Here is a 14224-nt window from a genome sequence, read left to right as displayed (position 1 = left end):
GGCGAGGTGGGGGTGGCGGTGGGGGGCCTGAGATGGGCTGTAAAGGATGAGTAGGAGTTTGCTGTCTGGGAGAGGAGAGGAAAGGGCATTCCAAGTCAATGCAATGGCACGAGCAGAGACAGCACAGGAAACCAGGTCGCTCACAAGGTAAAGGGCGGTCCCGCCTGATCAGAGGCTGAGGACAGTCAACTGTCACACCAACTCAGTTTTGTTGGTAAGAAAACCGAGGCCCCGACGGGTTAAGTCAAAGGCCGGAGTCACACAGCTAAAAAAGCGGCAGCTTTTACGGGCTGTCTGGCTTCAGAGTCTGAGCATTAACCATGGCACTTCCGGTGGAAACCTATTCTTGTCCCCGTGCCCCCTGGAGTCACACTGCTGGGCACAGCCAGAGCCCCGGCCCAGCTCTGAGATCTGAAAACACCAGCCTGGAAACACCAGCACTGGCACCTGCTGGGTACTGGGACTCCGTGCTCATTACCCGGGCACCTGTGCGGAACCAGGCACAGAGAGGAGGGAGACTGAGCCCTTCCCTTGTGGAGTTGAAGGTCTCTGCGGCAGACACACAGAGACCAGTAGCCACAGTATGTCACCATGGATACGGTGGCAATGGCGATGGCGGGGGTGAGTGGCATTTGCTACGTGCGAGGCTTAAATCATTTCACGTAATCCTCCTACGAGCTCTTTGAGAAGGTGGTATCCTCCCTAATTTACAAAGAAGGAAACGAGGGCCAGAGAGGTTAAGTGACAAGCCGGAGGTCACACAGCTCGGCAGGTAGTACGACTTTTCTACCTAACTCGAAAGCCCCAGTGTGAAACCAACCATTGCACTGCACAGTGAGGGCCCACCGTGGCCATATTTAACCCACACAAACTTCAGTGTATCTGCCCGGCAGCAGAAGAGAAAGGAAAGCAATGATGGAGCCCACAGTCCCCCTCAGTGAACAAACACCCGGCGGGAAGGAGGGAGGCGGGAGGGAGGAGCCGGGGGGCCATCTGTTCCCTCGGACCCTGAGAACAATTCATCACCTGGGCATCCTGCCACATCAGATAAGACTTTAGTTACTAACAACTAAACCCTCGTGCACAGTGGGCCCGAACACAACCCCCCACCCCCCCTTCATCTGGGTCAGCCAGCGCCGGAGGGGGAAACATCTAAATTGGAGACGATGCACGACAGACTCAAATACGGGAGAGCCTTCCTAACAGCGTTTACTTTTCCTCTGCCTTCCTCCAGCCCTCTTTCTTTTTCCCCTTCTTTCGTTTTCTTTCTTTTTTTTTAATTTTTAAATGTTTATTTTTTGAGAGAGAGAGAGAGAGAGAGAGAGCACGAGCATGAGTGGGGGAGGGGCAGAGAGAAAGAGGGAGACACAGAATTCGAAGCAGGCTCCAGGCTCTGAGCCGGCAGCACAGAGCCCGACGCGGGGCTCGAACTCATGAACCAGGAGATCGTGACCTGAGCCGAAGTCGGACGCTTAACCAACTGAGCCATGCGGGTGCCCCTTCGTTTTCTTTCTTTTAAATAGTCACGTGGTTCAAAACTCCAAACAACATACACATGCATATCATTAAAATCTTGTTACCCACCCATCTGCCCTCCCCCTCCTCCTGCCCCCTTCTCAGGTGAACAGTACTGTTTCTGTGATACAAAGACAAGCAACTGTGAATATCTCTTGCTTCCCCCACGTCCCTGCTTATTAAAAACGCAAACAGGGGCGCCTGGGTGGCGCAGTCGGTTAAGCGTCCGACTTCAGCCAGGTCACGATCTCGCGGTCCGTGAGTTCGAGCCCCGCATCGGGCTCTGGGCTGATGGCTCAGAGCCTGGAGCCTGTTTCCGATTCTGTGTCTCCCTCTCTCTCTGCCCCTCGCCCGTTCATGCTCTGTCTCTCTCTGTCCCAAAAATAAATAAACGTTGAAAAAAAAAATTAAAAAAAAAAAAACGCAAACAAACAAACAAAAACCAAAACAAAAAATGGCATTCTACCCACGGTCCTAGGCTCCTTGCTTCTTTTCACTTCTTAAAGCATGCGAGAGAATTCTCCCGAGGGATCTTTGAGAGTAACGTTGACCGTATTTGAGTTTTGTCCCATGTGCTAGTCAAGCATACGATCTCTATTTCATGGGTGACTCCAACACAGTGCTCCAGGGGGCTGTGCAGACAGAGAGGAAGAAGCCACTAACTTTGATGGAAAGCTGGGGAAAGCAGGACAGAGGAGAGAACAAATGAATTGGCCATTGAAGGATGAGTAGGAGTTGGATGGACAGAAAAGAGAGTGAAGGGTGTTCCCAGAGGCAACATGTGTGGAGCGTGTTGGCTGAAGTGTGGGGAGCAGGGAGTCTACCGCACATGGGAAGAAACACTGGGGAGCATCTCAGAGGGTCTATAACCTCAGCCAGGGGTTCGGTCGTGGTCATACAGGCACTGGGGAGTCGTGAGTAGTTTCTAAGGCAGGGAAGTGACCAGATGAGACGGATGCTCTAGCAAGATCACCGCTGTGAGGTGGGGGTGGGTTGGAGGGAGACCAGTTGGGGGGTGGTCACTGAACACTGATGGCCAGGACTGGGGGCTGGAGAAGGGTCCCAGGACGTGGAGAGTGAGCACATACATGGGAGATGACTTTCTGACACGGTACCCCCAGCCACAGTGATAATTATGATGACAGTGACAATACAACAGCCTCCATTCCTGGGATGCCTGGGTGGCTCAGTCGGTTGAGCGGCTGACTTCAGCTCAGGTCATGATCTCAAGGTTCAAGGGTTCGAGCCCTGCACCGGGGTCTGTGCTGATGGCTCAGAGCCTGCTTCAGATTTTGTGTATCCCTCTTGATCCTTCCCCCTCTCATTCCCTCTCTCCCTCTCTTTCTCCTTCTCTCTCTCTCTCTTTTGTTCTTAAAAATGAATAAACACTTAAAAAATTTTTTTAAAAACAGCTTCCATTCCCGAGTACTCCATCAGGTGCTGTTCTGGGCATTTTCCAGGTACTAACACATTAATGTTCTGCGAGGTATTAATATTTATCTCCATCTCACGGCTAAGGAAACCAAGGCTCGGAAAGATCCAGAGTTTTCGCCAGAGCTGTCCGCTGGTCATGGTGTGGCCGGGCTGTGGCTCCCCCTCCACGTGGCCTCCTGAGGTGGGACGGGCCAAGCTAAAGGCTCATTTCTGTGCTTACTGATCTGAATGCCCAGCCAGAGAGCACCATACCACTTACTCTTCAGGCCTCGCAGCTCATTTGCATCCTCCAGGCATTTGGGGGACCCTGAGGGCTGAACCCAGAAGGAGGCCTGGGCTCAATTATCCTGCCAGAGGCCCGTCCCTGGGCTGCAGCATGTGGCTCTGAGGTCACTCCCAGGGGCACGGGCTCTGGCTTCCCTGCCTTGCTGGGATCCGAACTTTTCCACTGGAAACCTCAGCCCCAGAGTGCATCTGCCAAGCCCTGCTCGGGCCCCCATCCTCCCCGCCGCCCCGTCTGCGGTCCCCACTTCCACCCCTGCCCTGGAGGCGGGCAGAAGTGGCCAGGGCCCCGTGCGGCTGCTCAGCGTGGGCCTCTCTTGGCTGTGGCCCCAGACCCCCCGTCCTGGCTTTGCGAAGATGGGATGGAGTCTCCACAAGGGGGGGGGGGGAGCAGGGGAGACCCATCGGGGAAGGGGTAAGTTCAAAGTCGCCCCAGTGGAAAGTTCATCTCCCACCACATCCTTCAGCTGTTTACCAGTTTGACGCGGTGCTGGCATCCTGACATGAAAAGAGGCTCACCCCTCACCAGCATCGTCGAGGAAGGACCGAAATAGCAACAGAGGAAGACAAAGAACAGAGAGACAAAGGCGGGGAGGAGGGAGAGAGTGCGTGATGAGACAGAGAGGAAAGTAATCCGGAGGCAACGCGTGGGTCGCAGCAGGCAGCCAAAGCTGACTTTATCCACCCCCCTCCCCTGGAGCGGGGCACCGTCCTCGGTCCCTTAGCCTTGGGCGTCCCTTGGACCTCAAGGGCCTCTCAGGGCAGCAGGATATTCTAATCTCCATTGTCTTCCAGGTGAGAAAAGTGAAGCCCGGAGAAGTCATGGGACTTGCTTGAGGTCACCCAGCTAGGACCCGGATGGAGAAGCCAGTCAGTAGGCTGGAAGGAGAAAGGAAAGACGATGGAAGAGTGGAAGGACTGGAGAATGAGACGGGACGGGTTGGAGGCCCAGGAAGGATCGCGAAGCGTCTTCTCTTGGGGAGGGACTGCCCCCCACCAAGAGGACCCCAGCCCTATCCTGGCTGAAGGCAGGTGTCCCTTCCTGGCTCCTTCTCTCCAGGCTCACCGCCCCCCCCGCCCCCCACCCCCACAAGTGCAGAAGGAGAGAGGAGGAGTCATCCTCCAGCTGTCACTGCCTTCTGAGCAACCCCCTCTGCCTGTGGGGTCTCCTGCCCGCCCCGCCACGGCAGAGGGGGGCCAGGCCCTTCTCGACCCCCTCCAGTCTCTCACAGCGGGGAGAGAAAAATGATCCCCATCTGTACCCGCAAACACATTCTCCCTCATGGACCTGTGAGCCACACTCCACTCGAGCATGAACATGGGGTCCCACTCCCCTCCCCGCCCCCCGCCAAGGCCTCCCCTCTGAGGTGTGGCCACCCCTCTCGTGGGCTTCGCTCGGCCCCCCGGGGCCTGGCGTGAAGGCAGGTGGAGGCCTGCTCTCGTCTGAGGAGATGCTAACATAACTGGAGTCAGTAACCCCCAGCTCTTCTGAGTGACTGAGATGTAGCGATACCTTTTGTCACACGTCCACGACAGCCACCCTCGTCTCTGCACCAGTGCCCCGACCTCCCAGGGCTTCCTCCATTTCCCTCACTCCTTCTCCTTCCCGGGAGCCTGCAGGACCACCCCAGCTCATACCCACACCCCTGCTCTGGCAAGAACAGCCTATCCCTGGAGAAGGTCCCTGTGGGGTCTCGGGTGACACAAGACCATCTTGGCCTTCTGTCCCCAGGCCACCTACCCTGGGGATAGTTAGTGCAGGACCCAAAGTAGGCAGGCCATCCTGCTCCTCCAACATCTGGGGAACACTCCAGAGTGTGGGGGAGGGGAGGGGGGTGCAATAGCTGTGAGTCTGAGGCTGCTGAGATACCTTCCTCTGCTTCCAGAAAATTCTCCTATCCACATTCAAGTCTTCCTGCTGCCTTGTTGGGCTGTTTCCTCCATTCTCCATGTTATGAACCATTCGTTCAGATCTGCACAAGCCTTCCCCCCCCCAGCCCTGACCAGCACCCAGGAGGGAGCCCAACACCCTCATGCCTGCCCCCTGAGGCTGAGTTTCCACCCAGCGTGACCCACAGGCTCTAACCCAGCCCCCCAGGCCCGAACCCCACCGGAGGGGATGAGGAGCCAGGGGCAGAAGGTAGGTGATCGAAACCATCAGCATTTCTTAAACCTCAGTTTTCCGTGTGTCTCCACGGTCTTGCTTTATCGGGGGACCATTTGTTCTCTGGTTGCTTAATGCGGGCGCGTCTCCTTTTATCGCCATTGGCTGCATCGCGCTCCGCAGATACGTCTCATTTGATTGCGATTCTCAGTATCGCGCTCCGCAGATAGTGCGTGTTTTACAGACTGAAGGTTTCCTGGCCGCCCAGCAACAATCAAGTTTCTTCATTCACGTGCACACTTTTCCAAAAGCACTGGCTTCACTTCGTGTCTCTGGGTCACATACTGGTCATGCTCAGAACATTTCGACTTTTTCATTATTGTTATAGTTGCTATGCTGGCCTGTGATCAGTGATCTTTGATGCGACTGTGGTACCTGGGGGCACCGTGACTCGCGCCGTGCAAGACAGCGAGCCTTATGGATAAATGTACGTGTTCTGACCCCTCCACCCACCAGCCATTTCGGTCTCCCTCCCTCTCCTTGGGGCCTCCCTGTTCCTTGAGAGGCAACAATAGTGAAATCTGGGAAATGACTAAGCCCACAACGGGCCAGAAACCTTCAGGTGAGGAAGACTCAGCGCAGCAAACCTGATGGTCTCACTTTAAGAAATTGCCTCCAGCCACCCCAGCCTTCAGCGAACCACCACCCTGATGGGTCAGCAGCCAGCAACATCCAGGCAAGACCCTCCACCAGCAAAAAATGATAACTCGCTGGACTCACTGAAAGCTCAGGTGACAGGTAGCAATTTTTAGCAATAGTTTAAATTAAGGTATGTACATTGTTTTTATTTTTAGACATAACGCCGTGGCACTCTTAATAGACTATAGTATAGTATGAACATAACCTTTATATACACTGGGAAACCAAAAAGTTCATTTGATTCGCTTTATTTCAGCAGTGGTCTGGAACGAATCTATGATATGTCCTACGCATGCCTGCAATTTTTCTATAGATGGATTCACAGTTTTGAAAACGTAAATGTAAAGGAAATAGCCATTTTACAAAACATCGACTGTGTGCTTCTCAAAAATACTAACATCACCCAATACAAAGTTCCAAGACATATTTCAGACCAAAGGAGCTGAGGAGAGAACAACTGAATTCAAGCTGTGATCTGGGATTTCCTTTCGCTATAAAGGACATTACTGGGGCAGACGGAGAAATAGGAATGATGTCAACAGTTTAGAAAATAGTGCTGTATCCAGGGACACCTGGGTGGCTCAGTCGGCTAAGCATCTGACTCTTAATTTCAGCTCAGGTCATGATCGCACAGTCGTGAGATTGAGCCTCGCATGGGGCTCTGTGCTGAGTGTGGAGCCTACTTGAGATTCTCTCTCTCTCTCTCTCTCTCTCTGCCCCTGCCCCGCTTGCATGCGCTCGTGCACCCACACACGCTCTCTCTCCCAAAAAATAAAAATAAAGGAAAACAAAGAGAATCAACTCCTCTCTACCTTCAAAAAACAATAGTGTCGTATCCTTGTTAACTCCCTGATTTTGATATGTGAACCACGGTTAATGGAAGAAAAAATTCTTGCTTTTAGGAAATACACACTAAAATATTGACGTATTGGGGCGCCTGGGTGGCGCAGTCGGTTAAGCGTCCGACTTCAGCCAGGTCACGATCTCGCTGTCCGTGAGTTCGAGCCCCGCGTCAGGCTCTGGGCTGATGGCTCGGAGCCTGGAGCCTGTTTCCGATTCTGTGTCTCCCTCTCTCTCTGCCCCTCCCCCGTTTATGCTCTGTCTCTCTATGTCCCAAAAATAAATAAACGTTGAAAAAAAAATTAAAAAAAATAAAATAAAATAAAATATTGACGTATTTAGGAGTGAAGGGACAGCCTACTTTCAAGTGGTTCATAAAAAAAATTTTCTGTTTGGGAAAAGGGTTAGGTAGGGGGAGGGGGTAATTAAGTTGTAAAATATTAACATTAGGGGATATCCAGCAATGAGCAGTTTCCAGGAATTTCATATTTTTTTAAAATTTTTTTTAATGTTTATTCATTTTTGAAAGACAGGGAGAGACAGAGCACAAGCAGGGGTGGGGCGGAGAGAGAGGGGGACACAGAATCTGAAGCAGGCTCCAGGTTTCGAGCTGTCAGCACAGAGCCCGACGTGGGCTTCGAACTCATGAACCGCGAGATCATGACCTGAGCGGAAGTCGGATGCTCAACTGACTGAGCCACCCAGGCACCCCTATATATATATTTTTTAATGTTTATTTATTTATTTTTGAGAGAGAGCATATGCACGTGCACACAAGTGGGGGAGGGACAGAGAGAGAGAGAGAGGGAAAGAGAGAATCCCGAGCAGGCTCCGTGCTGCCAGCACAGGGCCCGACGCAGGACTCGAACCCATGAACCGTGAGATCGTGACCTGAGCCAAAATCAAGAGTCGGACACTTAACCGATTGAGCCACCCAGGCACCCCTCTTTATATTATTCTTGCAGCTTTTCTCTAAGTCTGAAATTGCTTTAAAATGTAAAACACATTTAAAGGAAGCATTGTGTTGCCGTCGTGAGGGGGAAACCAGTGTCGCTCGCTACAAATTGAAGGTCATTCTTCAAGGGCAATGTCACTCCTTTTGCTAGATACATCAGTCAGCTGAGTCTGAGCCTGTTCTTGGTTACATGTGGGGATGGGCAACAGAGGGGAGGTGCAGGGACGTCCTCCCGCTGGCCTGAGGTGTTCCTGATGTCAGAGAAAAGCTGGCACAGGGCTGACAAGGGTGTTGCTTTCTCAATCTGTGATCTGATGGTATTTAGAGTCCTGTCCTATGGCTATGAGCTCAGGGACACCCATTTCATGATAGTTTAATGGGTGCCCTCAGGGCCCTGGCCCTGAAAGAAGACAGGGTCCCTGCCCTCAGGAAGCTCACTGTGGGACAGAGACAGTTATGGGCAGCACTAGAATGGAAAAGTGCCCGGGTAGGGCTCGCTTCTCTGAATCCAGTGCTCCCGAGCTTTCCAGAATCCAGAGGCGGTGACCCCGGGGCCAGCAGGTGCCAACGGAGCAGGCACACAGCAGCGGCCACTGGGAGCTGGAGAAGAAAAGAGAACATCGTCAGTGTGTGAGAAACGAGGTGGCAGGACCCAGCCTCACGGTCTGTTCCGCCCAGGAAGACAGAGCAGATGAAGCCAACTCAGTCTTTAGTGTCTTGTTTTGATTCCCCTTCTTACTCCGCACCCACCCTGCTCCCCGCTCAGACGGCAAGTGAGGCTTTCCCCCCATTTTTCTTATGGCATATCTAATTTTTAGAAAGTCACTTTTTATTTTAGGGGCACCTGGGCAGCTCAGTCGGTTGAGCGACTTTGGCTCAGGTCACCATCTCACCATTAGTGAGTTCGAGACTCGCATCGGGCTCTGTGCTGACAACTCGGAGCCTGGAGCCTGCTTCCGATTCTGTGTCCCCCTCTCTCTCTGCCCCTCCCCCTTCACGCTCTCTCTCTCTTTCTCTCTCTCAAAAATAAAATACACAGAGACAGACAGTGAGTGGGGAGGGGTAGAGAAAGAGGGAGACACAGAATCCGAAGCAGGCTCCAGGCTCCGAGCTGTCAGCACAGAGCCCGACGCGAGGCTCGAACTCACGAACGGTGAGATCGTGACCTGAGCCAAAGTCAGACGCTCAACCGACTGAGCGACCCAGGCTTCCCCTAATATATTTGTTGAGTGTCCACTATGAGCCATTTTCTCTGCTCATCTCTAGGGATGCGAAGACCAGCAGGATGTGACACTGACTCTCTAATGGCTCCCACTGCCGATAAATCCTCCTTGAGCATTGAAAGGAAGCTCTGGGCCCCTGTCTGGCGTGCCAAGACGGCCACATCACAAGAGGAGGGCCCCAGAAAAAGGAGGCACAGACTGCCGCGTCAGCTCCGGGCAGGTAGTGAGTGTTGCCCCCTTTGTTTCCTGGGGTACCCACAGGACCAGAGCAGAGTCTGGCCGGACTCAGGACCCGCGTCATGAGTTCTCCCCGGGAGCTGGGAAAGTATGGAAAGACGAGGCGCTCCCTGGAGTGTTTGTCAGGCACAATAGGGACACACCTGCCTTTTGAGGAATAGACTCAACAGCTCTTACGGGGCTCGGCAGGTCTTTGGCTAATTGTCTCTCTCTTTGAAAAGTGGGCTTGCTCCTTCCTTGGACATGTTTCTATAAATAGATTATGCTGCAACCTGAACATCTGTGTCCCCAAAAGGGTTGTTTGTTTTTTTTTTAAGTTGTGAATGGTTTGTCACTGTCATCCCTCATATCTGCCCCAATTTAAAACAATAAAGGGGCTGAGCCTCGCTCCTCTCTCGCTCCCTCCGCCCCTCCTGCCCACCCGCTCCTGCTGTGCACCCCTCCATCATCCTGCCCTCTGGGGGACACACCGGTTTCCTGAAGGTCCCAGACCCACGCCGGGGTTGTTCACTGTCACTGAGCCCCATGCTGTAGGAGCCCAGGCCCCACCTGATGGAGCTAGAAGACCCCCTCCTGCAGGCACGGAGCCCCGCGTGAGCTGGGAGTGATGCCTCTCAACACCAAAGTCTCCTGGGTACCACGCTTTTTATTTTTTTTTTTTTAAATTTTTAACGTTTATTTATTAAAAAAATGTTTTTTTTAATATTTATTTTTGAGAGAGAGACAGAGCCCAAGCAGGGGAGGGGGAGAGAGAGACAGAAACACAGAAACGGAAGCAGGCTCCAGGCTCCGAGCTGCGCGCACAGAGCCCGATGCGGGGCTCGAACCCACGAACCGCGAGATCGTGACCTGAGCCGAAGTCAGACGCTTAACCGACTGAGCCACCCTATAGTAACTTCTTAATTAGGCTTAAAGTAGGCTTAATTAGGCTTAATTAAATTAAGCTTAATTTAATTAGGCTTAATTGGGCTTAAAAAGACGAAAAGATGCAACGGAATTAGAGAGCAAGCCTTTGGGGCGTGGCGATGGGGATCGAACGCACTCCCAAAGCAGAGAGAAGTCATTCTTGCGCCATCCGGGGTTTACAGCAAACGTTCTTCCTCACTCATCCGTTCGGTGCCATCCCCATTCATCCTGCTCCTCCTCCAGCGGCCCTCCCTCTGCACGCTGCTCTGCAGGCGGGATTCAAACCCGGGTCCGCCAGCACCCGCCCGGGCCCCCTGACCCGGCCGCACACCGGGCTGCGCCCCATGAGGATGGCCTCGTGCGGTCACCATCACGGTCAAGGCACCTGCGGCAGAGAAAACGTGGTGGACCCACCTCTAATCTTCCTCTAAGGGGAAAACGCCCACACGAAAACCGGAAAAGAGTCACCCTCGCTGCAAAACTCTTATCAAGGCCATCTCAGCAGCTCCCCCCTCCCCAGGGTGGCGATCAGTGGGATCTAAGCATCTCCCGTCTGACAGGCTTCCTCGGGTGGGTGGAGGTGCCTCAAGGCAGTGCCTGAGAGGGCAAGACGAGACAGTTACCCAGGTAAGTCCCGCCCGCCCTTCCAGAAGCATCCAGAAATGGAGCGGTGGGCAGCACAGCAAACCCACCCGACAACCGGCCCCGACTTCATTTCTCTTGTCATCAGGAGACATGGACAGTTTCCGAGTCAGGAGAGGAGGGACGCCCGTGAGGACGCCCGTGAGGACGATCATCCCACCTTGGAAGTGAGGAAATCGATGCTCTGGGGGCCTCAGTCGACCACACTGGCAGAGAGAGCTGAGGCCCACCTGGGCTCCCAAGTCCAGAGCTTAGGCTTTGCCCCCTCACAGGCCTTGATCTTGCAGCCTGGAGCCTAACTTTGACCTATAGATGTGCTTTCCTGAGAGACCAGCTCGGTTTTTTGATGTTTTTGAAACGAACTGCCAACATTTGGAAATCAGATTTCCCATTGAATTCCAGATTTCCGGTTTCTTTAGAAAATTTGGAAATGCTGGCAACCCCAGACCTGGAATTTCAACAATCGGCTACAGTCAGCTGAGAGAGAGCCAGAGAGGTGCCCCTTTGAGATGGGACAAGGCTGCCTGTCACCCAGACTAGGACCCTGTTGGCACTGGGTTCGTCACCCCTCCCCCACCCCACTGGCCTTCCACAAAAGCCAGCAGGGCCACGTTTGACCCATGGGGGAACAGGGCATGCTGGCACCTTGGCTGGGGAAGCTGGAGGAGTCAGAGGGAGACCCTGAACGCCCAGCCCTCCCTTCCTTCTGTGGGAGACCCCAGTGCATAGCCCGCTGGAGTGGGTGGGGCCTGCACAGCATGGCCTGCCTCACTCAGTGTGGCCTGCCCCTGGTCTGCCTGTAACCTCGCCCTCCCTGCAAGCCCAGCATGAAACAAGAGCTCTCCATAGACAGAGACAGAGGGCGTGAAAAGCGCCCACTCTGTCCTGCATGTGCCCAGCCTTCCTGAGGCCTCTACAGGAAGTCGGTGGGCTGGGAACGAACCAGGAGTGGCCTCTAGGGGGTGTTGGTGGATGCTCGTCCCTGGACAGATTGATTTGTTCAAACCTTTGTCTGTTCACCACAAACACTGCAAATGGACGATGCTGGAAAGAACCCCTTCACCAAAATGGCGGCCACCAACCCATGGTGGGGTAGCACCCCACCTCTTTGGGTTAAGAAGCTGCCTCTTCCGGGGTCACTGTCAAAGGTGAGTACTCCTGGGAGGTATTGGCCATTAATACCTGAGTGTGCATTGCTTTCCCAAGCTTGCCAAGTTTTTAGAAATGGTAGAGAACTCAAACACGACTTTGTCCAAATGGCACGTTTTTTTCAGATGAGAGGCCCGAGTCTCAGAGCCCTGGAGTGGTTTGTCCACGGTTGGGAGCAGAGCCGGAACCACTTCCCCGATTTCCTTACTCTGCGGTAGGCAAACACCTTCTGCAAATGGCCACATAGTAAATATTCCAGGCTTTGCGGGCCATATGGTCTGTGTCACAACTACTCAACTCTTCCTTCGTGCTGGGAAAGCAGCCAGAGACGAGACGTAGATGAATGAGATTAGCTGCGTTCCAATCGAAGTCTATTTACGGGCCCTGAAATTTGAATTTCATACCATTTTTATGTGTCACAAACTATTCTTCTTTTTACTTCTTTTCAATCACATAAAAATGCAGGAGACCTTTCTTAATTTGCAGGCCATGCAAAACCAAGCCCCGGGCCCCGACCGCCCAAGGGCGAGAGTTTGCTTCCTCTCTGGTCTCGTGAATGGTTTCGAGAGAACTGCATCAGACATCCTGGGACCTTTTTTGCTTGTTTTCTAAAACGTTGCATCAAGAGTCTGATGAGGCAGGATGTGATTCATATTTCGTATTCAATGTCACATTTTAAATACTGACATGTTAAAAGAAAAAAGTTACCATTATCCTTTTCAACGAACCTAGTGGAATAGAATGTTGATATCCACCGTCCTCCTTTTCTCTTTCCAAATATTTTTATCGTGGTAAAATACACACAAGGCAAGTTTTACCATCTTCTCCATATTTAAGTGCACAGTTCAGTGTAAAATACATTCAGAACGTGGCACGGCCGTCCCCACCAGCCATGCCCATAGCCTGTGTCATCTCGGAAAACTGAAACTCTGTCCCCATGAAACACTGGCTCCCCTCGCCCTCGCCAGCCCCAGGCAGCCTCCATTCTCCCCTCTGTCTTTATGATTCTGACCACTTCCAGTCCCTCACAGGAGTGGAATATGCAGTAGGATTTGTTCTTTTGCCACTGGCTCATTTCACTTCGCATAATGTCCTCAAGGTCCATCCAGGTCATAGCAGGTGTCAGAAATTCCTTCCTTTGGGGCCACCTGGGTGGCTCAGTTGGTTGAACGTCTGGCTTCGACTCAGGTCACCATCGCACAGTTCGTGGGTTCGAGCCCCGTGTTGGGGCTCTGTGCTGACAGCTCAGAACCTGGGACCTACTTCAGAGTCTGTGTCTCCCTCCCTTTTTACCCGTCCTCCTCACCTGTCTCTCTCTCTCTCTCTCTCTCTCTCAAAAATAAATAAACATTAAACATTTTTTTTTTTAAAGAAAGAAAGAAAAATTCCTTCCTTTGTACTCAGCCTTTTGGGCAAAAATAATATTGTAAGTATAGGCCACATTTTGCTTATCCATTCACATCTGTCAAAGGGTTGCTTCTACATTTTAGCTGTTGTGAACAGTGTTGCCAAGAACATGGGTGTTGGAGTACGGCAGAATATACCACCCTAAAATACACCACTTTGGCATAAGGATTATTTTGAGTTAAAGCCACTTGGAAAACAGCGAATGCAAGAAAAACACTCTGGCCTTCTTTTCTTTTCTTGAAAGCAGGAGATGAAATCTCCATGTAAAAGACGTCTTCCTTATAAGACCAGAAGGAAAGTAACTTTCTTATCATCAAGGACCAGAAGTTGAGATGGAGAAAATTCTGTCTGAACAGAATCTGTTAAAATAATTCTCATCTCCCTTTAGCCTCTCGTCTGGTTTAGTTTCTTTCCCACAATTGCCGCTCTTTGTTTAACCTGTTATAAAAGCACGCAGGCTTTTATCATGTCTTTGGGTCTTCATTCATCACAAGGCCCCCAGTGCTTTTCTCCTGCTAATTAATCCATTTTAAGTCAGTTTCTCAAGCCCAGCCAGAAACCTAACAGAGTTGGAGGTGAAACTTTGCCTCCCCGGGGGCCCCTGGCTGCCTCAGTCCACAGAACGTGTGACTTTTGATCTTGGGGTTGTAGGTTCGAGCCCCACGTTGGGTGCACAGATTAATAAAAAATAAAATCTTAAAAACACATTCGCCTTCCCCCAGTGTGCAGCCATCATCTATTTAAAAACTACAGTTGATGGGGCACCTGGATGGCTCAGTGGGTTAAGCGTCCGACTTTGGCTCAGGTCATGATCTCACAGTCCGTGAGTTC

This window comes from Puma concolor, chromosome D1, assembly GCF_028749965.1.
Source record: "Puma concolor isolate L17-30 chromosome D1, mPumCon1.1.hap2, whole genome shotgun sequence".
NCBI lineage: Eukaryota > Metazoa > Chordata > Mammalia > Carnivora > Felidae > Puma > Puma concolor.
This window is presented reverse-complemented; position numbering follows the sequence as displayed.